Source organism: Crotalus tigris, unplaced genomic scaffold (genome assembly GCF_016545835.1).
Source record: "Crotalus tigris isolate CLP2741 ecotype Arizona unplaced genomic scaffold, ASM1654583v1 scf7180000018151.1857312, whole genome shotgun sequence".
NCBI lineage: Eukaryota > Metazoa > Chordata > Lepidosauria > Squamata > Viperidae > Crotalus > Crotalus tigris.
In genome coordinates, this window is record NW_024096849.1 from 54,904 (window position 1) to 80,042 (window position 25,139).

The window sequence follows — 25,139 nt, forward strand, 5'->3', positions numbered from 1 at the left end:
TGTCCAATCTCGTCTTAAAAACCTCCAGTGATGGAGTACCCACAACCTCTGGAGGCAAGTTGTTCACTGATCAATTGTTCTCACTGTTAGGAAATTTCTCCTTAATTCCAGGTTGCTTCTCTCCTTGATCAGTTTCCATCCGTTGTTTCTTGTCCTGCCTCCAAATGCTTTGGAGAACTGGTTGACCCCCCTCTTCTTTGTGGCAATCCCTGAGATATTGGAAGGCTGCTATCATGTCACCCCTTCATTTCATTAAACTAGACACACCCAATTCCAGCAACCGTTCTTCATATGTTTTACCCTCCAGTCCCCCTGATCATCTTTGTTGCTCTTCTCTGCATTCCTTCCAGAGTCTAAACATCTTTTTTACATTGTGGTGACCAAAACTGGATGCAGGATTCCAAGTGTGACCTTACCAAGGTGTTGTAAAGTGCTACTAACACTTCACTTGATCATGATTCTTTCCATCTGTTAATACAGCCTAGGGCTTTGTTGGCCTTTTTTGGCAGCTGCAGATAAATGCAGGTAATCCCTGGGTTACAGTAGTAAAAAATGTGGTTGTACAATGAGACATCATATGACCGGGCTACTTTGAGATGGCAAACTTGACACTCCTATTGGCCTGGTTAAGTGAGGATCTCTTACATCAGTAAACATTTGTAAACATGCTGACATTTATAAACCCTCTAGAGCAGCGGTTCTCAACCTGTGGGTTGCGACCCCATTTGGGGTCGAACGACCATTTCACGGGGGTCGCCAAACAACGCAATCCACCATTTTTTCCCCCTTTTCCTTAGCTGTGCTACTCCCTTTTATTCTATTAGCTTTTGAAAGCCAATAGAATAGACTCTCTTGAATAGAGTCTAATTCTATTGGCTTTCCAAAGCCAATAGGAATTGTCCAGGCTGTCTCTGCCCTGCTGAGCCCGCCAAAAGTCCCAGTCTGCAAACGGTGCTACAAGTTGTCTGCAGCTAAGGCGAGCTTTCTGGACGTTTCCACCCCTCCCTGCTGAGCAACTACTAAAAATGTAGGTAAAAGAAGGCCAGGGGTGGGAGGTGGGAGGCCGGCGGGCGCAGGGAGGGTTGCTGGCGCGCGTGGGGCCAAGCTGGTGCCTTACCTCCCTTGGGCTGGGCCAGCTGGTGGACCAGCCGGTGGTCGGCCTGCGCCGTCACTGCCACTTGCCAGCTACGCCTAGGCCGGCGCAGGGGGGGGCACCACGCATGCATGGCGCTCCTGGGCCGAGGCAGTTGCTGGGCGACGGCCCGCATGCAGCTGCAGGAGAGGAGGCGGAGCGTGTGTGCCTCCTCCTGCCCCGCCCACAGGGAAATACAGGTAGTCCTCAACCTACGACCACATGGTTGGGGTTGCGGCATTGGGAAGGTTGAGAACCACTGCTCTACAGGGAAGAAATAGGGGCAACATGATAGTAATCTTCCAGTATTTGAGGGGCTGCCACAAAGAAGAGTGGGTCAAATTATTCTCCAAGGCACCAGAAGGCAGGACAACAAATAATGGTTGGAAAATAATCAAAGAGAGAAGCAACCTAGAATTAAGGAGAAACTGCCCAACAGTGAGGACGATTACCGTAAATGCCGGCGTATAAGGCGACTTCCGCGAGCGCTGAAATCAGCGCCAAAGACGGGGGTCGTCTTATACGCCGAGTCGTCTTATACGCCAGAAATACTGGTAGTTTCCGGCATATAAGACGACGTTCTAGGAATGCGGCCCGGCTATAAAGACGGGGGTCGTCTTATACGCCGGGTCGCCTTGTACGCCGGCATTTACGGTAACTAGTGGAACAGCTTGGCAAAACTCAGTTGCCACCTTCATTAAGCAGGAAAAGTCCAAATTAATCAACCCTGTTACTTTTGATGCTGGGTCTTCTGAATTGTAAATTGTGCCATCCACTGGTGGAATTCAAATACCTGAACAACCAGTTCTCTTATTTGATGCAAGTCTGCACCTCCGAGGCCTAGAACAGACTTCTAGAAGTGGCATCCACGCATTTCCATTGGGCCGTTCTAGGCCTGAAAGGCCTCCTCCGGGGCTCCAAAGCCTAGAATGGACTTCCAGAAGTGGCATCCATGCACTTCCGGTGCATGTTCTAGGCCTGGGAGGCCCCTTCCAGGCCTCCCAGGCCTAGACTGGACTTCTGGAAGCCAGCCAGTTCTCCGAACGCAGCAAAATTTAGCTACCAGTTCTGCCGAATCAGTGCAAACTGGCTGAATCCCACCACTGAGGCCATCCCATTTTTCACCTAGTCTACTAAATTCTCAAGATAGGTAGGCCACTTCCAATGTTAAGCATATTGCATTTTTGTAAAACCATGAAGATTTGGTTACGTGCCTAGGCCTGGGCCTCCAAATGTGTGTTTGTGTGTGTGTGTGTGTGTGTGTGTGTGTGTGTGTGTATGTATGTATGTGTATATATATATTTGTTTTCTGAGGTTTTCGCGGGTGTTTGTATGTACGTCTTTGGTTATTCGGGTTTTCTCCCGCGTAAAATTGGAAGTGTCTTGGCGACGTTTCGACGAAGTCCCATTCGTCATCTTCAGGATGGTGTTTTCAGCTTCGTGCTTCGAGGAGCAATTGTTCCTCGAAGCACGAAGCTGAAAACACCAGCCTGAAGATGACGAATGGGACTTCGTCGAAACGTCGCCAAGACACTTCCAATTTTACGCGGGAGAAAACCCGAATAACCAAAGACCTACACACACACACACACACACACACGTATGTATGTATGTATGTATGTATGTATGTATGTATGTATGTATATATTTAAAGTATTTGATTGGGTTTTTATCATTACAATTCATTTGTGCTTAATGAACAACATGTTTTCTGGGTTATTTTTTTCCCCAACCATTGATAAAATTAAAATGAAAGCCATTTGTTTTCCAGGATGCATTTCATAGGCCCCCAAATGTATTGAGGACTTTTCTTGGCTATATTAACCTTAATGGCAATAGCTTTACACCTAGTCCTCAACTTACAACAGTTTCTTAAGTGACCAAAGTTACAATACCACTGAAAAACGTGACTTATGACTGTTTTTCACACATACGACCGTTGCAGCATCCCCAGGGTCACATGATCAAAATTCAGATACCTTGGCAACAGGTTCATATTTATGACGGTTGCAGTGTCCCGGGGTCACGTCATCCCTTTTACAACCTTCTGACAAGCAAAGTCAATGGCCAAGCCGGATTCACTTAACGACAGAACAACTGCAGGTATTTACATCCCGAGAGTGGCAAGAAAAGTCGTATCACTTCACAATTGTGGTCGTTCAGTCAAAGACTGCCTGTATAAGAAGTGAAGGGTGTTCCATTGGACGCTCTGAAGGACCGCTTTGGGGGAACAGATGTTCTGTCCCAGCCTACTGGAGCTCCTTGTTAAGTTCACAAGGAGAAAACCCCTCTTTAAATCAAGCAGGCAGAAACCGCAGGACAAATCCAAACCCCTTTTATTATTTACAGACCTGAGTAAAATGTCCAAAGGCAAAGTCAAACAAAACACAATTCACTGAAACTTCATTCCTTCACAAACAGTTCCCTTCAGCAACCAGCAGCTTCCACACCTTCTCTTTTATTATTCAGCCAAGGCGTGGCTTCCTAATGCCTTCTCCTTTGCCTTTGGAGCCGCCCCATTGCATTCCTCTGTCCCACTCGCTTCTCCTGCCTGCGCTTTCATGCATCCTGGATTTGTCCCAGCTGTTCCTCATCACTGTCCAACTCAGGCTCCCAGCACAGCTGTGTCTCAGCTGGAGCGCAAGTAGAGGGGCCAGGCTCCTCTGACTCTGATATCACTCCAGGCCCCTCCTCCTCCTCCTCCTCCTCTGATTCCCCAGACTCAGCTACCAGGTCCACTGGCTGACAAGGAATCACAACAACAGATCCAAAATAAAAGACAACATTGTGAAATTAATCCGTTTTGCAGCTGATCCTTTCGGGGAAACAGGGCAGACCCTGAATCTGAAAGGATCGAGAGAAAGAGAGAAAAAAGGCTGCCTTGGTCTTTCAAAAAAAGCATCGGTTAGGCTTGTAGCTTCAAAAGAGGACACGGATGCTGTTATCGATTCTACAAGAGAGACAGAATTGATTTCCATATTGAATGTAGCTGTAAGCGGGTGTCAGTAATTTGAAAAAGAAAAAACAACAACAACAGGAAGATACTCTCTTCCAGGCAATTGCTTGGGTAAAATAGAGACAGTTGGAAAAGGATGTTGATTTGCAGGTCAGATTCAAAGCACTGACACAATAGTTTGTTACGGAGAAAGATGAATGCATAGCAGAATTATTATTTAGTTACTGCTCTCTCGAACCAGGAATCTTTTCTCAGTGTGATATTTATTGTCCTTTCACATGGCTTTTCCTCCACCGATAAATTACAGCCATTCTTGTCACTTTTCAAGAAGAGAGACAGAACGCCCTCCGTCTCGCTGATAAAGTGAAAAAGCATTAAAACCCGAGCAACTTTTGCCCTGTTATTATACCTGTGAATGCCAACTTACTTATAGGTTGTAAAAAAAGGAAAAAGAAAAGAAAAGAAAGAACACATCAGCCTTGGTTGGTACAAAGCCACTTTTGGTGATTCATCTCAGTAAAGCAATTTGAATGGCCTTGGACCGGTTCAGATGGGTTTCAGCCTCCATTTTCCCCAGCACTGGTTGAAAGGCTTTTAGGCTGAGAGCTTTGAATTGCCCACAAAGTGTGTTGAATGTAACTAGCTGGGAAGACCTTGGGAAATATCAAGCTTTTAGTAAGCGGGTTGAATTGGGGAAGCTGGGCGTTCTTGCCGAAGGATAAAAATCAGCTCCCTTGCAGTGCTGGTCAAGAGCTTTGGATGGCTCAGAAAAGCCTTTTGGCTAACGGACTTGATTGACTTCATGGAGTCCACCCAGTGGTGGGATTCAAATACATGAACAACTGGTTCTCTTAGTGGATGCAGGCCTGGGCCTCCGAGGCCTAGAACGGACTTCTGGAAGTGGCATCCATGCACTTTCGGTAGGCCGTTCTAGGCCTGGGAGGCCTCCGAGGCCTAGAACAGACTTCTGGAAGCAGTGTGAATTCAGCCGGTTCTCTGAACTCAGCAAAATTTAGCTACCGGTTCTACCGAATTGGTGCAAACCGGCTGAATCTCACCACTGAATCCCACCACCAATGGGATAGCCTGCAGTACTTCTGAAAGCCTAGAACAGGGGTAGGCAACCTTGGCTCTTTTATGACTCGTGGACTTCAACTCCCAGAATTCCTAAGCCATCCATGGTGGCTCAGGAATTCTGGGAATTGAAGTCCACGAGTCATAAAAGAGCCAAGGTTGCCTACCCCTGGCCTAGAAGGACATCAGGGCAGGCTATGGAGATTCCAGACTGGCTGTTCAATCTATTTGCTGAAATCACTAAGCTAGGAAGAAATCCCATTGGTTGTCCTTGAAGCCTATTTGTTGGAGCCAAACCAAAGCCCAGTATGTTACATCACAGCCTTCTACTCTGGACATCACATCACAGAACTCAGGAAGTTACAACGCTAAAGCTCAGGATATTACAACACAGCCAACCACCCAGGATGTTGCAACACAGAACTCACAATATCACTACACTAGATCTCAGGATGTCATCACACAGCCCATTACCCAGGTCGTTACAACACAAAAGACTAATGGGCACACAGCCAGCACTCAGCTACTCAGGATGTTACGAAACAGCCAAACAATTCGCAAACAATAACTCCAACACAGCCAACCAACCCACCTACAGCAACTAAGCTAGCACTCCACACACCCCCACCAATATTTATAGAGAATCGGCAGCTCCGATCACACTTTGCTTGCACAAACACGAAGCCGAAGACCCCAGCCTGAAGATGACGAGTGGGACCTCGTCGAAACGTCGCCAAGACACTCTCAATCTTACACGGGAAAAGACCCGAATATGCCAAGACATACATATAATATACATACATACACATATATGTATATATGTATGTTTCTAATTTCATTAAAAACACGAATCCTGGATGAAGTCATATTATAAAAACAAATAAACACGAACACCAGGAAAAAATTTAAACTAAAAATGTTTAATCTAATGCCAAGCTTTCGTCGGTCAACTACCGACATCATCAGGGCTTAAAACAGGTCGATGGGAGTCTCCTTTATAGTGTTGGCCAGTTTTTGCACACGGCTCCTGGACCTCGTCATCGGTCCACTCAATGGTCCTAATAGGTTAAACTGTGTATTGGCTGTTTTCCTGATGTTATTTGGGGCTGCTGCTCTGTTACTTACTTCCCTACCTCCACTCTCCCTCTTTGTGCGTATGCTATTATCTATCCCCCCGCCCGCCCGCAGGCTCCTAAAGCTCGCGTATTCCTTCCCCCCCTTTTTTGGGCCGTTTGTTTCCTTCGTATGTATCCAATTATTCCCTCTCGCCTTAATGGGCTGTGGGCTTGATGTTCTTCCCTCGCCTTCTCCTTCCATTGTCCTTCTCATATCTCCATAGCTATATCCTGTGGCTATACCACCTCTCATGGTTCCTACCCTCTCTTCTTTCTCTTTTGTGTTCATTTCATTTTGTGTATTTGATCCTGCCCCCCCTGTTCCTATCCCTCATCTCCACCTTATCGGGTCCTGGGCTCGTTGTTATTTCTTCCCCCCCTTTTTTTCAGTCGTCCTTGTCGTGTCTCTGTGATTGCCCACAGAGTTGGTTGCTGGAATGAACATTCGATCCTCCCCCCCTTTTTTGGCATTTGTTGTATGTATGCCGTTGCGATCCTCGCATTGTATACGGCATTCCGGGCTATCCTCTTCCCTCGGTCGCAATCGTGTTTTTACTGTGGGACTGTCAACACGTTGTCCGTTTGGCTCCGCTCTTTTTGCGCTTTGTTGTTTCTGCGCATGTGCGGGTCTTTCTGATGTCATTCGTTGAGCATACTCGGATATCTGATTTAGGGGCTTTTGGTCGGTGTGCCCTTACCTTCACTCTTTCATTGGGGGGATGTTATTGTAGCCCACGGGTGTCCTGAGGAATCCGGTGGACCCCCTGCTGTATTGGATTCCGCTCCACCGTTTAACAGCTCTCATGCTCTTTTTGAGCGTGTACATACCCCCAGGGAAGGAGCTTCTGTTGGCTATTCACTGACCGCTACTGTCTGATTGTCTGTGAATTGTGATGTTGCTTCCACTCCCCTGTTATCCTATCTCTCTGATCTTGTGGCACGCAAATGGATTGTCTTTGTTCGGATGCATGATATTGTTTATCCCACGTTCTCAATGCCTAATGTGCCGAGCAGAGTTCTATGTGCCGGTTTATCGAGTTTTTATCAGAGAGCTAAACCTCTTTAAGTAGGCGGCCTCCCTTAGTAATGTCGCTGGATAGGGTACGTACATCGGTGAGGTCGAACTGGTGGCCAAAATCAGCCATATGTGTCCATACCTCTGAGTGCTGTTCGCACCTTTTAATGGCCAGCTTGTGCTCATGCACTCGGGTCTTCAATCTTGAGATTGAAGTTACAACGGTACCACAAAAGTGATATGGTCATTTTTCACGCCTACGACCGTTGCAGCGTCCCCTGTGGTCACATGATCAAAAGTCAGATGCTTGGCCACTGACTCGTACTTATGATGGTCGCAGTGTCGCGGGGATCACGTGAACTCCTTTTTGCGAACTCCTGACCGGCAAAATCCACGGGGAAGCCAGGTTCATTTAACAACTGTGTTACTCATCATAACTGCAGTGTTTCCCTTAACAACTGTGGCCATAAAAGTAACAAAATGGGGCAAAACTTGCTTAACGACTGTCTCGTTGAGCAACAGAAAGTTTGGGCTCCATTGTGGTAGTAAACCAAAGGCTACCTGTATAGACTGAGATTAATGTAAGTTGGTCAGATTAAAGGTAAGTTTGGAAAAAATCCAGAGAAGAGCAACTAAGATGATCCAAGGCCTGGAGAATCTTCTTAACTATCAACACCTGCTTAGAGTTAGGAAAGGTCGAAGGCAGCTTGGGCTGCCCTGTGGCTATGTAGCGATTCTAGGCTGATCCCCGTTTTGACCCCACCACCAGGTTCTGCCACTTTGGTTGCTCAGAGAAGAGCGACTAATATGATTCAATAATTGAATGGCTAAAAATAATTACTTTGGCTGGCAAAAAAATCACTTTTTGGGCGGTCACGGACACAATTTGCTAATTCCTTTCTGTGTGCCAAACTCGGTCTGAAGAAAAATGAGGTTAAGAGCTTATATATCACCTGATTTGGCCCTATTTTTTTTTTTTCAGATTCTGAAACCTGGCTTGCCTGCAATCCTAACTATGTTTACTTGCAAGTAATTCAAGTGAGGTTCAGTGAAAATTAGAAATAAAAGGGGTTCAGAGTGTACAGTTAAACATCTCAAATAAATGCAGAGAAACGTGCCCCTGACTCAACATGTCTTAAAAATATTTACAAGCATCCCAGTAACATTTCATTTCTGAGTAAAGCTTTGAATTTGTTTTGACTGTGACATTTAAATCACACTAAGTGCACTTTATATTATTTTTTTTCCCCTGAAGCAACATTTTCTATTCAATTACTTTGGGATATTGCAAAGACTTTATAGATTTCTAAAGAACACAACATTAACACGGCATACTTTTAAAGTTTGGCCTATGACTTAAATATTAATATTTTATCTCCATTCGCTCGAGTATCAATCTAAACACAGATCAAAACAAACTCATTTTCTTTTCTTTTTTCCATCGTCCACATTACCTTTTAATTTCATCCATTTGCAATCTCACTTCTGTGGGTGGGGTATCCAAATTTGACAAGACAATTTTCCCAACTGGTTGCAACTTTCTAAACTAATATTCACCAGGGACTCAATTTGCTTTATTAAATTATGTTGCGCGAATATTGTAAAAGTTAGAAGCAAGACAAATGACACTGTCGTCTCTTTTTTGTTGTTGTTGTGGGAGCTCCAACATTGGAGGTTTTTAAAGGAGAGGTTGGACAACCATTTGTCTGAAATGGTATAGGGTTTCCTGCTTGAGCTGAGGGTTGGACTAGAAGATCTCAAAGGTTCCCTTCCAGCTCTGTTAATAATAATAATAATAATAATAATAATAATAATAATAATAATAATAATAATAAAAGTTGGAAGGGACCTTGGAGGTCATCTAGTCCAACCTTCTGCTCAGGCAGGAAACCCCACACCATTTTGGACAAATGGCCGTCCAGTCTCTTCTTAAAAACTTCCAGTGTTGGAGCATTCACCGCTTCTGGAGGCAGGTTGTTCCACTGGTTAATTGTTCTAACTGTCAGGAAGTTTCTCCTTAGTTCTAGGTTGGTTTTCTCCTTGAATAGTTTCCATCCATTGTTTCTTGTCCTGACTTCAGGCACTTTGGAGAGTAGCTTGACTCCCTCTTCTTTGGGGCAGCCCCTGAGATATTGGAACACGGCTATCATGTCCCCCCCTTGTCCTTCTCTTCGTTGAACTAGACATCCCCAATTCCAGCAGCCGTTCCTTATATGCTTTAGCCTCCAGTCCCCTGATCATCTTTGTTGCTCTTCTCTGCCCTCTTTATAGAGTCTCAACATCTTTTTTACATCGTGGTGACCAAAACTGGATGCCGTATTCCAAGTGTGGCCTTACCAAGGCCTTGTAAAGTGGTATTAACACTTCACTTCACACAGCACTGTGTTGGCTTTTTTGGCAGCTGCAATACACAGCTTTTCAGTTATTTTTTCTCTCTCCAATATTCAATTACTTTGAAAGAAATAAAAGGGGGATAATATTCTAGACTGACCTTTGGGCTAAAATTAAAATCTACTTTTCCTATATTTCCCTTGAAATTACTATTATAATCTAGTGTGATTATTAAAACTTAAGGTCATATTAAATGTTGGCTCCTACACCAAAGCACCTTATTATTTCACTCGACTTTACCAGGGAATTAGTTCCACTGTGTTTGTTCACGTTTTGCATGGAAACATCCACAAGATAATTTGTACTTTAAAAGATAAAGGAACATCCAGTGCTATCTTTATAAAACACGTGTGAATGTTAAAACTTAACAAATGTTTTAATATTAATGCTGTTGAAAAAAGAGAGCCATGTTTGGTCTGGGGGTTTAAGGCACCAGGCTAGAAACCATGAAAATGTAAGTTTATATATTCTATTGATTTAAAATATTTACACAGCCACCCATCTTATAACCAAATCTGGGCAGCTCCGAATCAGCAATAAAAACAACATAAAAACCATTATAAAACTATAAAAATAAGCACATTAAAAATAGTAAAAATCTGGCACCCAGTCATAAAGTCTCTTATACCAGGGTCTGGGGGAAAATCTAGGTCTTCAAAGCGTCACAGAAGGCTAGAAAGGTTCATGGGGCAAGGAGTTCCATAGGGCAGGGGCTGCCACAGAAAAGGCGCACTCCCGAGCTCCATCAGATGGCAATATTTAGGGGAAGGGGTCAGGGGCACATCCACCCTATCTGATATAGTAGAAGGCTGCATGTCCTTAGGGGAAGATGGTCCTGCAGATAACCTGGCCCTGTGCTATACAGGGCATTAAAGGTGAGGACTAGAACCTTGAACTGCACCTGGAAAGAAACTAGAAACCAGTCCACATCGCACAACTAAAGCATTACATGGGAAAGTGTTACATGCTAAGACCTTTATAGTTAAATATCTGGTTGTTGCCTCTGTAATTTTGACCAGTTTGGTCTAGGGCAGGGGTAGGCAAACCTTGGCTCTTTTATGACTGGTGGACTTCAACTCCCAGAATTCCTGAGCCAGCATGGCTCAGCATGGAAACCTCTCCATTTCTCCTCAGCATGGCTGGCTCAGGAATTCTGGGAGTTGAAGTCCACGGGTCATAAAAGAGCCAAAGTTGCCTACCTCTGGCCTAGGCCTAGGCCACTTTATGACTGGTGGACTTCAACTCCCAGAATTCCTGAGCCAGCATGGCTCAGCATGGAATCTCTCCATTTCTCCTCAGCACGGCTGGCTCAGGAATTCTGGGAGTTGAAGTCCACGGGTCATAAAAGGTTGCCTACCTCTGGCCTAGGCCTAGGCCGCTTTATGACTCGTAGACTTCAACTCCCAGAATTCCTGAGCCAGCCTGGCTCAGCTTGGAAACCTCTTCCTTTCCCCTCAGCATGGCTGGCTCAGGAATTCTGGGAGTTGAAGTCCACGAGTCATAAAAGATAAGGTGACCAACCGTCCTCCTTTAGGGAAGACAGTCCTCCTTTTGTAAGTTCTGTCCTCCCTCGAAAAGTGTCCTCCTACATGTCCTCCTTTTCGATATTTGAAGACTAATCTGCAGGGCTTTTTTTTCCTCATAGAACGCTCAGAACGGTGTTCCGGCACCTTTTTTTGATGGGTTTTTTTCCAACTTTTGCATGAGCTGTGCTACTCCCACTACTGGCTTTCGAAAGCCAATAGGAATTGCTGCTGAGCACGCCAAAACACCTGGCTGGCAAACTTTGCACATGCAAGTTGTCTGTAATATTGCTGCAATGAATAAAGTGTTTCTTTTATTTACGATATTTTTTTCTTCAATTTATTTGTGTCCTCCTTTTCATTGTAAAAAAGTTGGTCACCTTATAAAAGAGCCAAGGTTGCCTACCCCTTGTCTAGGGGTAAGGCACTGCGCTAGACAGTGGAAGATCCTGAATTCAAGTCTTCCCTTAGCCAGCTGGGTGACTTTGGGCTAATCTGTCTGTCTCTCTCTTTCTCTCAGCCCAACCTACCTCACAGGGTTGATGTTGTGGGGAAAATAGGAAGAGAAAGTTGTGTTGGATAAGTCTGCCACCTCGAGTTATTTATAAAAATAATAAAGTTGGGATAAAAAAAATCTAATAAAAATATTATTTTTTTAATTGGTAGGCAGGGGTTTCCGTCCTTCAGAAATAATAGAAAAGGAACATTCTCAATTATATTTACAATTATAAGCAAAAATTAGGGACATCTGCAAGCACCTCCTCTTCCTCTTCCTCCTTCTTCTCCTCCTCTTCTTCCTTCTTCTCCTTCTCTTCCTCTTCCTCCTCCTCCTCCTCTCTTCCCCATTGGGGAGATGCTAAAGTTTGGGCATGTTTCAACACATGGGGAAAAAATAATCTCCAACACCTACACATTTTTCTGCAATTTCTAAATCTTGTCTCATATAAGAGGAATTCATAAGAATGACTCTACGTTCTGTCCTTAGAGGCCATTTCCTATGTCCTCTACAATTGCTTATGTAATTATTTAGCAATTCTCCACTCAATAGTTTTAGAATCAGAGTGGAAACGACAATGTTTAATTCCCTTCTCACCTATGGAACTTTACTTCATGCCAGTAATACCCTTTTTGCTTCTAGCAAAGCTGATGTTTAATATCTGGGAATGTTTCTCATCCACCAAAGTGACTTTTAACACAAGTTTAGCAACTATTTTAATATTTCCAGTGGTCCCAAAATTTTGGGCAGTCTCTGGATGACCTTACACCAGTGCTTCTCAAATAGTGGGGCGCGCCCCCCAGGGGGGGCGCGAGGCTCCGTAAAGGGGGGCTTGTTTGACCTCGGCAAATACTGTCATATTGGATTTCTAGATTGGATCATCCGACTCACTCGCAAGCCGCGTCCCACACGGCATTGGTTGCCTAGCAACTCTAGAGCTGAAGAGAGGGAGCAGCGCGGCGCGAACACTGAAGATTGTCCCAGCGCAGCCCCAGTAGCAGCCCGACACGGAGGACAACATGACCGCCAACGCACGTGACACATGCAAAGGACCCGATTGGATAGACATGATGCTCTATCCTGATTGGCCAAACCCGCCCGTGTGACTTTTAGACCCGGAAATCGGTCCTCTGTACAGAAAAAAATTTTTTAACAGGGATGAGAAGACAGGCGGAGAGAGAAGGAGATAAAAGAAAGTCTTCCGAAGGCTAAGACGAGGAAATATGACGAGGCGTATGTAGCGCTTGGCTTCACTGTGACTACGGTGGGAGACGAGGAAAGACCGGTGTGCTTACTATGTCTAAAAATGTTGGCAGCGGACAGCATGAAGCCAAATAAATTAAGTCGTCACTTAAAGACATTACACCCCAATCACGCTAATAAGCCGCTTGAGTATTTTCAGCGAAAACGTGTCGAATATTGCAAACAATCATCCCAACAAAGACTGTTTGTTTATCGCTCATGTACGTTTTGAAATGGCAAATTCTCTATGTGAGGATCTACTTTTTTGTAAATATGTCAGTGACAGGGGGGCGCGAAATGTTTTCTTCTTCCTAGGGGGGCATGACAGAAAATAATTGAGAAGCACTGCCTTACACTAACCCTTAAGTCTACCAGAAAATTGTTCTGTCTGCTTCATTCATTTAAATTCTCATGTTTTGGGTTTGAGTTTATCTTAGGTTACATCCAATTATATAATAATGGAGAATATCTGTAACTCGAGAGTTGAACTGCTGGACATTGCATTAAGTCACTGGAGCAAACTAATGAAATGTTTGCAAGGGAAATGCCAAAACACCCAAAAAAACTCAATATATCCAGTGATAAAATCTATTTTTGATATATTAAAAACCTTTCTGTTCTGAAAATAAATCCCCAAACCGAACCAAATAAACTGAGAATGAGAGATCAAATAAACTCAGATGAATCAAACACAAAGCACAACTATTTAGGAGAAGAATTGCCTTCGTCCTTTAGACACAGAGAACCATATAGATAAAAATCCGTATTTCTCTCCCTTTGGTTTTAGCACAGCAGAACTGAATTATCTCCCTCCTTTAATTCATTTCTTTTAAACACCTCACTCAATCTAAGGCAATTATCTCCTCTCCACAACAACATTCCTCTTTTTTTTATTACTGGGGAGTGTCTCCTCCAAAGTTAAATATTTCAATATTATTTTCATTATATATTTCCTTAACTGACGGAATGCCCGAGAGGATTTAAACTGCGCAAAGATTGCCTTTTGTGGCTAGAAGCTACATTTGGCTTTTGCGGATTCCTGTTCCTGAATCCCACTACCTTTTTTTTTGGACTTTGGCATGTTCCTGACCACATCATTCTGTTCATTAACGTTTTAGAAATCATATTTTTTTCCCTTCATCTGTAAAGGTTTAATTCCTCTATTTCTTCCCAGCACCAACCATTTCTAAGTTTCTTTTTATATAAATGCCACAGTACTCATCTATTATCTGTATTCTATAATGTATCCCTTGTGTTTTATAATGCAGTGAAACAATTAATTTGGAGGATAAAGAAAGAAGAAAAAAATATCTGGCAGTTGGCTGGTTGGAAGAAATGGAAAAAATTCGGAGAAGAGCAACTAAGACGATCCAAGGCTTGAAGACTAAAACATACGAAGAACGGCTGCGGGACTTGGATTTGGCTAGTCTAAAGAAAAGAAGAAACCGGGGTGACATGATAGCAGTGTTCCAGTATCTGAGGGGCTGCCACAAAGAAGAGGGGGTCAGGTTGTTCACCAAAGCACCAGAGGGAAGGACGAGAAACAATGGTTGGAAACTGAACAAAGAGAGAAGCAACCTGGAATTAAGGAGAAACTTCCTAACAGTGAAGACAATTAACCAGTGGAACAGCTTGCCTCCAGAAATCATGGGCGCTCCATCACTGGAGATTTTTAAGAAGAGACTAGACATTCACCTGTTTGAGATGATATAGGTTCTCCTGCTTGAGCGGGGGGCTGGACTAGAAGACCTCCAAGGTCCCTTTATTCTATTCTATTCTATTCTATTCTATTCTATTCTATTCTATTCTATTCTATTCTATTCTATTCTATTCTATTCTATTCCTATCTTCTATTCTATTCTACTGAGTGACTCAACTGAAATTTTTCAAGATTTTGGCACACTGAATTAGGCTGCATCCTACTCCTTTAGGGACCAGCTAGGGTCCTCCAAAAAAACTTGAAATTCATTTGACAGTGAATATATACTGGTAGTCCTCAACTTACAGCCGTTCATTTAGTGACTGTTACAACGGCATTGAAAGAAGTGACTTATTTTGACCGCTTTTCACACTTACGATGGTTGCAACCATCCCCAGGGTCACGAGATCAAAATTCAGACACCTTCGCAACGGGTTCATATTTATGACGGTCGCAGCGTCCCCGGGGGTCACGTGATCCCCCTTTTGCGACCGTCTGACAAGCAAAGTCAACGGGGGAAGCTGGATTCACTTAACAACCACGTTGCTAATTTAGCAACTGGAGTGACTCCCTTAGCGACCGTGGCCAGAAAGGTTGTAAAATGGGGCAAAACCCACTTCACAAATGTTCCACTTAGCCACAGAAATCTGGAGCTCAATTGTGGTCGTTAAGCCGAGGACATACCTGTACCTGTGCCACATTTAGGGTTTCCCCTCACTCTTCATCCTGAAGCAACCAGCGCACCAAGTGAAAAATGAATTCCCCCAATGCGCCAGTGTGACACGCTAGAAAAGCTGCCGACGCAAAGGGGAACAGAAGTGAACACGGCCGATCAATCCCCATTTTTTTTTTGAGTGCCGAATGATGATCGTGGCGTTATGGAGTTAAGCAATGTTTATTCTTTATTTTAAAATGTCAGCTCCGCTCAGTAACTATTAGATGCTTAATGGAGATGGATGAACTAAGTGGACTTGATAAAAAGGGGAGGGGGGGGAATGCCTGCCTATTTTCATATTCAGGGCGGAAAGTTGTAAAAGAAAGAATTGGGAGCAGCGGAGAACATCATGGGCAAAATAAGTCTCTTTCTCTCTCTCTCTCTCTCTCTCTCTCTCTCTCTCCTTTTATCTCTCTCAGTATATACACCCCCCCCCTCTCTCTCTTCAGTTGATATTTCAGCTTTTTTTTCCTTTTTAATAAATTTACAGTCATTTCTAAAATTCTGTTTTCACTTTGTCATTACAGGGTACTGAGTGTAGATTAATGAGAAAAATGAATTTCAACAACAGTAGAATCAGGCTGCAGCGCAACAAAATTGACAAAAGTGAAGGGACGCTGAATGCTTTCTGAATGCACTGGGCATCTCTCTCTTTTCTCCATATATAGATGTTTCTCTCCTCTTCTCTCTCTCCATATATACATTTCTCTCTCTTTCTCTTTTCTGCATATATGTAGTTCTCTATCTCCTCTTCTCTCTCTCCATATATATATATATATACATCTCTCTCTTTTTTCTCTATATATAGATCTCTCTTTCCATATACATTTCTCTCTTTCTCTTTTCTCCATATATATATATAGTTCTCTCTGTCCTCTTCTCTCCATATATATACGTCTCTCTTTTTTCTCTATATATAGATCTCTCCTCTCTCTCCATATATACATTTCTCTCTTTCTCTTTTCTCCATATATATATACATCTCTCTTTTCTCTATATATAGATCTTTCCTCTCTTTCCATATACATCTTTCTCTTGTCCATATATATAGTTCTCTCTCTCCTCTTCTCTCTCTCCATATATATCCACCTCTCTCTCTTTTCTCCATATATAGATCTCTCTCTATATATAGTTCTCTCTCTTTTCTCTCTCCATATATATATATACATCCATCTTTTCTCCATAGATCTCTCTCTCACACTCTTTTCTCCATATATAGATCACTCTCTCCTCTCTCCATATATACATTTCTTTCTGTTCTTTCTCCATATAGATATCTCTCTTATCTCTCTCCATATATGCATTTCTCTTTTCTCCATATATAGTTCTCTCTCCTCTCCTCTCCTCTCTCCACATATACACTTTTCTCTCTTTCTCTTCTTTCTCCATATAGTCATCTCTCTCTCTTCCCTATTCTCCTTCCCTCCCTTCCTGCCTATCTATAGTACGCATAGATATGAGTAAGTATTGCAACTTGGACACACTAATCAACACAACCAAAGTAATTCTATCCCCACCTCAATAATAATAACTCTTGAGGTTTCCCAGCATAGTTCTCTCCGTCAGGAATAAATGCATTCGTTCCTTCGTTCAGGCTTCTGCATCTCTCCCGTCACACTCTTATTGTTATTGTACATAAAAGTAAGATTAAAATAATGGCTTTTTTGAAAGAAAGAAAGAAAAAAAAGGCCTCTTTCAAGACAGATGACATTATCCTCTCTTCCTGTCTGCTGTTCAGCCTTAGCTTTTGAGATCTCTAGACCAGTGGTTCTCAACCTGTGGGTCGGGACCCCATTTGGGGTCGAACGACCATTTCACAGGGGTCGCCAAACAACGCAGTCCACCATTTTTCCCCCCTTTTCCTTAGCTGTGCTACTCCCTTTTATTCTATTGGCTTTTGAAAGCCAATAGAATAGACTCTCTTGAATAGAGTCTAATTCTATTGGCTTTCAAAAGCCAATAGGAATTGTCCAGGCTGTCTCTGCCGTGCTGAGCCCGCCAAAAGTCCCATTCTGCAAACGGTGCTGCACCAGTTGAGTAGTCCTCGACTTACGACCGGTTGAGTAGTCCTCGACTTACGGCCGGTTGGGGGGGTCGCGGCATTAATAAGGTTGAGAACCACTGCTCTAGAAGTTTTCCCCAATGAGTTGAGGTGGAAAACCAGTTCACTGGAAGCAGAACCATCATTGCAGAGAAATCTATCCACTTCCTCAGGATCAGATTGGTCCTAGATAACCTCACCAAGTCATTGTGTCTATCATTTTGGCTAGCTTTTCAATTCCCGGAAAAAATATGAGATGGTTTTTATCTTCCAAATGCTTCACAAGTTCACGACAATCTCTAAGAACATTAGCCTGCAACGACAATGCAGCTATGAAACCAACTGGGCAGCTGTGATTCGCAAAGCCCATTAACTGTTGTGTAACTGTGTGTAAATGGAAACGTTCCGAAGAAGTTGAGAGGTGGGCAAGGACAATCAAGCAGTATTTGGCTTCCATCATTACATTAACCTCCAGAGCCGTTACACACACGGGGACTTTGTGATTACCATAACGTAATTTGCTTTTCGAATGCCTTTCGGCTTCAAAAATAATAGTAATAATACTTTGACACTAAAGGTGTTTGGAAGCTGATATGCCAACAAAATATAAGGCCTAAATAAACAAATACATGAATAGCTAACGTCTTTTTTGTGTGTGTGTCTCTTTGGACAAATGGGAGGAAAATATAGATTCTCCAGGAATGGGAATGAGATCTGGTGATTTTTTCACAAGCCAAACAAGATCTCCCTCTTTTTTGGTTTTAAAGTAGAAATTGTATAATTTGGTAGATGTAAAACTAGAATACCCTAGAACTGAACTGCTTTAAAATGTAAGAATCTATATTAAGTCAAATAGAAAGTGGAATTTTCGTCTTTAGCAACTGTTCAAAGTTATAACGGCGCTGAAAAAAAATGACTTGCAACTAATCCTCGCAGTTACAACCATGCTACAATCCCAACGGTCACATGACCAACATGAAGGAACCTGGCATGTATTTATGACAGTTGCAGCATCCCAAGATCATGTGAGCTTCCCAGCCAGCTTCTGACAAGCAAAGTCAATAGGGGAAAGCTGGATTCGGTTAATGACTGCATGATTCTCTTAACAACTGCCCTGACTTAGCTAACAACTGTGGCAAACCATATCATAAAACTGGACACGATTCACTGAACAACCTTAACAACCTGGTGAAGCGGGCATAGCAGCGCCTGCATTTTCTGCCTCGCATGAGAAAAGCATGAGAAAAGCACATCTTCCTTCCCCTGTCCTGACCACTTTCTACAGGGGGGCGATCGAGAGCATCCTATCATACGGCATCACAGTCTGGTTTGGAAGCACCCCTGCTTCAGACAGGAAGGCGGTGCAGAGAGTGGTGAGGACGGCCGAAAAGATCATTGGCAGTTCCCTCCCTCCCATTCAGGCCATGGCACAGAAGCGTTGCTTGAGCAGGGCCCGTAAGATTGTCTGGGACACCACAAGTCTCTTCTTAAAAACCTCCAGTGATGGAGCGCCCACGATTTCTGGTTAAGTGAATCTGATTGATTGATTTTGTTTGTCAGAAGCTCTCCAAAGAGGATCACATGACCCCGGGTCACTGCAACCGTCATAAATATGAGTCAGTTACCAAGCGTCTGAATTTTGATCACGTGGCCCTCGGGATGCCGTAAGTGTCAACGCTGCTAACATCGGATGTTCTTGCTTTGACAACATATGGAGATGCAACCATTTTCCTTCTTACGTTTTACTTTTAGAATTAGAGTTAGAATTAGATTATACTGGGGGGGAGAGGAATGTGCATGGGAGTTTAGTTAGACATAAAAATACTGTAACTAGTGTGAGAACCAAGGTTTTTGAAATAAGAGATGATAAGAATTGGCGGGCTGAAGAATTGGAGGGAAAGCCTGCATTTTAAACTGATTGGAGAATGTGATTTATGACTATAAATTAGAGGAGGGAATTGTGCTTTGATACTATGTGCTCAGGGGAGGGGAATTCAGATTTTGGCTTTGACTATGTATGAGCCGATGCTATGCTTCTCAAATAAAGATTCTTTAAGGTAAACAATGCCTTGAAGTTCTTTCAAGAGTTTCATCTGTCGGAATCATGACAGTAAGGGTCTTAAATGTGGTAAATGGTCATAAATCACTTTTTTCAGTGCTGTTCTAACTCCAAACAGTCATTAAACAAACTGTTGTAAGTTGATGATTACCTGAAGGGTGTGTGTGTCCATGAATTGAGAATAAATGTGGTTTTTCTTCCGGACTTCATGAATGATCTGAACCGTGTCCTTTTTTTTCCTTGAACTGCTTCATTTCAAGTGAATATATTTTTTTTTTAAAGTATTACTTTAAAATCTGATCCTTCAAATTGGCTGGGTTTTTTCTTCTTCTTTCCTTTCTCATCTTTTTCTCCATCTCTTTTAAGATGAGATTCTTAAGAAGATCGCCTTGCTGATCTTCAGGTACGGCACGATGGAAGCATTTCGGGTGAGACGGGATGGATAAAATATTATTAAATGACGACTGGCAGCGTGTCAATAATACAATAAACGAAAGCCCTTTTCAAAAAAGAAAAGCAGCTTCTCCTGACATGGAGCACTAAGTAAAGTTATTAAGCTAATTGATTTTGGCAACGCTCCTGGTTCTAATGAAAGGGTGGAAAAAAATGAAATGCATTATTAATAGCAATGTAGCCTAAACCTTTCAGAATTAGAATACAGTTTTCCTCTCTTTTCCAAACAGCCAAGAAATAGATGGTCTCTCCTGGCTCATAATATGATAAATGTTAAGTTCCCTGTAATACTGAAGCAGAGAAATTGTTCTGTTCCTGACATGGAATATATACGGGGGAGATTGCTTTGATGCTAATACTTGCAAGTCAAGCACAAGATAACAATTTACGCGTTTATTTATTAAAGCAATTTGGAAGATGCCCAAACCTAACAGCTCTGAGTGACTTACAGTGAAAAACAAAATAATCACTACAAAGAATAATACTGGAATCTTAAAAAAAAAAAAAGATTCCAAAGATAGACATATTAACAAGAGCTCATCCAACAGGATCTCCATCGTCAGCCAGTCCCTGGACCTGAGGGAATAGACGGGTTTTACGTAACTTCTTGAAGATCACCAGGATGGGAACCATATGAGCTGAGGTGGCGCAGCAATTAGAGTGCAGTACTGCAGGCCACTTTAGCTGACTGTGTTCAGCAGGTCAGCGGTTCAAATCTCACCGGCTCAAGGTTGACTCAGCCTTCCATCCTTCCGGGGTAGGTAAAATGAGGACCCAGATTGTTGGGGGCAATGTAAATATACATTGCTTACTGGTGTACACCGCTTAGAGCAGTGGTTCTCAACCTGTGGGTCGGGATCCCATTTGGGGTCGAACGACCATTTCACGGGGGTCGCCAAACAAGGCTGTCCGCTATTTTTTTCCCTTTTTCTTTGGCCACACCCCTGGCACCCGGTGATGTATAAGTGGTTGGGGGTCACCACAACATGGAGAAATGTATTATGGGGTCGCGGCATTAGAAAGGTTGAGAACCATTGGCTTAGAGAGCGCTTGCACTTAAAGCGGTATATAAGTCTCATAAATAAATAAATAAATATGGAGAACCAATATTATTCCTGAGGGAAAGTCCCACTAGATGATACTGCTTAATCACTGAGACATGAAGGATGGCCACGTTGCCCAATTTGACCAGAGAACAACAGAGACAGGATGTCCCTCATATAACCTGGCCCTACGGATTTATGAACCAAAGAAAGGAGTAGGGGTGACATGATAGTAGTGGTTCAATATTTGAAGGGCTGCCACAAAGAAGAGAAGCTCAACCTCTTCTCCAAGAAGGCAAGACAAGAAGCAACAGATGGAAACTAATCAAGGAGAGAAGCAACCTAGAACTAAGGAGGAATTTCCTGAGAGTGAGGACAATTAATCAGTGGAACAGCTTGCCACTAGAACAGTGGTTCTCAACCTGTGGGTCAGGACCCCATTTGGGGTCGAACGACCATTTCACAGGGGTCGCCAAACAACGCAGTCCGCCATTTTTCCCCCCTTTTCCTTAGCTGTGCTACTCCCTTTTATTCTATTGGCTTTTGAAAGCCAATAGAATAGACTCTCTTGAAGAGAGTCTAATTCTATTGGCTTTCAAAAGCCAATAGGAATTGTCCAGGCTGTCTCTGCCCTGCTGAGCCCACCAAAAGTCCCATTCTGCAAACGGTGCTGCACCAGTTGAGTAGTCCTTGACTTACGACCAGTTGAGTAATCCTTGACTTACGACCGGTTGGGGGTTGCGGCATTAAAAAGGTTGAGAATCACTGCACTAGAAGTTGTGAATGCTCCAACACGGGAAATTTTTAAGAAGAGGTTGGACAACTCTGAAATGGTATAGGGTTTTCTGCCCGAACAGGGGGTTGGACTAGAAGACCTCCACAGTCCCTTTCAACTCTCCTTTTCTGTATTCTGGAAGTCTGCTGGTATCCAGTGAGCCTACTTTTCAAGCCAGCTGTTCATCCACCTAATTATCATCTTGCTTAATCCATACATAGCTAGTATTTTGTTGAATGCTTGGCTAATATCCTGTTCAACAGCGTTCTTATAATCAGTTAAGAAAATTACCTGATTGCTCCGATGTTCTTGACAAATTCAAGTTGGCTCTTAGTAATCTCCTTAAGATTAAGTATGAATCTTTGAACTATGGTGCTGGAGAAGACTCCTGCGAGTCCCTTGGACTGCAAGGCGTTCAAACCGGTCAGTCCTAGAAGAGATCAACCCCAACTGCTCTTTAGAAGGCCAGATCCTGAAGTTGAAACTCAAGTACTTTGGCCACCTAATGAGAAGGAAGGATTCACTGGAGAAGAGCCTAATGCTGGGAAAGATTGAGGGCAATAGAAGAAGGGGACGACAGAGAATGAGATGGCTGGATGGAGTCACTGAAGCAGTAGGTGTGAATTTAAATGGACTCCAGAAGATGGTAGAGGACAGGAAGACCTGGAGGAACGTTGTCCATGGGGTCACGATGGATCGGACACGACTTCGCAATTAACAACAACAATGAATCTTTTTTACTTCCATCTGGATTTGCACACTCTCCAGATACCGGGAGGGGGCCCATTCCTTACTAACACTGATGATGTTACCCAGTTGGGTAGGGAAACGTCTGCAAGGAAATGACCAAATTCAGAGAGCACCTAGGACCCCTTTATCTCCATTTAATGAGGGCGACAGGCAGAGGAATGGAAGCTGCCAGCTCAACCCTCTGAAGAAGCTGAAAGCAATGCTGAAATTGTTAAAATCCGTATTTGTCTCTCTACAACAGCGGTTCTCAACCTATGGGTCGCGACCCCATTTGGGGTCGATCGACCATTTTTCGGGGGTCGCCAAAGAAGGCGATCCGCCATTTTCTCCCCTCAGGGGGCGGCGCCGCGCGTGCGTGCTGCGCATGGGGGCGTCGCACATGCGCGCTGCACCACGCATGCGCAGAACATTTGTGTGACGGGGGTCGCCGTCACACAAACGTTGAGAACCACTGCTCTACAACCATCACTCTTTCCAAATTCAAGAGTTTAATTGTTTAGCTAGGAACCGTAGATAGCCCTCGCCTTACGACCACAACTGAGGGCAAAATTTCTGGCGCTGAGGGAGACATTTGTTAAGTGAATTTTGCCCCATTTTACGACCTTTCTTGTTAAGTGAATCTGGCTTCCCCATTAGCTTTGCTTGTCGGAAGGTCGCAAAAGGGGATCATGGGACCCCCCGGGACACTGCAACCGTCAAAAGTACATGTCAGTTGCCAAGCGTTCAGGTTTTGATCATGTGACCACGGAGACGCGGCACTGGTCGTTAAGGGTGAGAAGAGGCTATAAGTCACTTTTGTTTCAGTGCTTTTGTAACTTTGAATGGTCACCAAACAAGCTGTTGTTGCAGCTGTAATTATAAAAGTAAAATATCCTGAGTTTCAGCGTAAAAGTCATATCAGTCAAACAGAACAAGGCAGCCATCGAATGTAGGCTTGAACGGAATTGCACCCAAAGAACCGCCAAAGTGCTCTAACCATTAGGACTTTTCCCAGCATGCAACTGAACAGGACTTCCTAAAACTGAAAGCTAGTAATCCATGCTCACGTCCTGTCTGGCACTCCTACAGGTAACTGGAGCAGTGGTGGAATTCAAATATCTGAACAACCGGTTCTCTGCGTGGATGCAGGCCTGGGCCTCTGAGGCCTAGAACGGACTTCCGGAAGTGGCATCCATGCACTTCCGGTGGGCCGTTCTAGGCCTGGGAGGCCTCCTCCAGGCCTTTGAGGCCTAGAAAGGACTTCCGGAAGTGGTATCCGTGCACGTCCGGCAGGCCGTTCTAGGCCTGGGAGGCCTCCTCCAGGCCTTGGAGGCCTAGAACGGACTTCCGGAAGTGGTATCCATGCACTTCCAGCAGGCCGTTCTAGGCCTGGGAGGCCTCCTCCAGGCCTCTGAGGCCTAGAACGGACTTCAGGAAGTGACATCCATGCACTTCCGGTGGGCCGTTCTAGGCCTGGGAGGCCTCCTCCAGGCCTTCGAGGCCTAGAACGAACTTCCGGAAGTGGCATCCACACAATTCCAGCAGGCTGTTCTAGGCCTGGGAGGCCTCCTCCAGGCCTCTGACCTAGAATAGACTTCTGGAAGCAGTGTGCATTCAGCTGGTTCTCTGAACTCAACAAAATTTAGCTACCGGTTCTATTGAACCGGCGCGAACTGGCTGAATCCCACCGTTGAACTGGAGAGTGTATACCATTGGTGCCACATGTGATAATTCTCATCTTTGCACATGGTCTATTTTAACTGAATTCTTGAAGTACTGTGGCCAGAATGGGACAAAGACGTGATGCAAGAGCTGATCAATAAAGGAATTACTACTTCTAATTGATCTGAAGATGATATTCTGCTGATGCAATTTAAATGTTGGCAGCCACTCCACGCTGCTCACTCCAATGCAGCTTCTGACCAGCTGCCAGTCTGAGCCCCTCTTATGCATACTATTACTAGACTGACTATCTGCCATTCTGCAACTCTGCATTCAATTTCTGTTTCTTAAATGAAAAATGTTCCCCTTTAATTGCTTTCTTTTATTGTCAGCCCATCTGTTTAATGTATCAAAATCAATTTGAGGTTTGCTAGTTATCTTTTACGTACCTCATTTAGTACGGGGAGATTCTGCACATTCGGTAAGAATTCTTCACGTCTTCTTGTTCAAATCGCTAAAAATGATCCCTTCGGTTTGGGGAGGAATCACAGACAAGCTCGCTTTGAGTATACTTTTCAAGCCGGCTGTGGGTCCACCAAGTGATCCATTTCCCTCCATACTTAACTAGCATGGAGCATTTTGCTGAATGCTTTGCTAATATCAAGTTATTTCAAGTTCCGGGGGTTCTCAACTTACAACAGTGACTGTTCAAAGTTACAATGGTGCTGAAAAAAATGACTTTTTCATACTTATAACCATTGCAGCATCCCCATGGCCACCTGATCAAAATTCAGATGATTGCCAACTACCAGTAAGACCAGGGGTCTCAAACTCAATTTCATTGAGGGCCGCATCAGCATTGCGATTGTCCTCAGGGGGCCGGGTAGGTGTGGCCAGGGTGGGCGTGGCTTACTGGATGGGCAGGACTGGAATGGGTTGTGCCCACTGGGTGAGCATGGCCAGCTCTACATCGTTCACGTCAACGGTGCCTGTGGGGGCCTGGGCAGGAGTGGGACAGA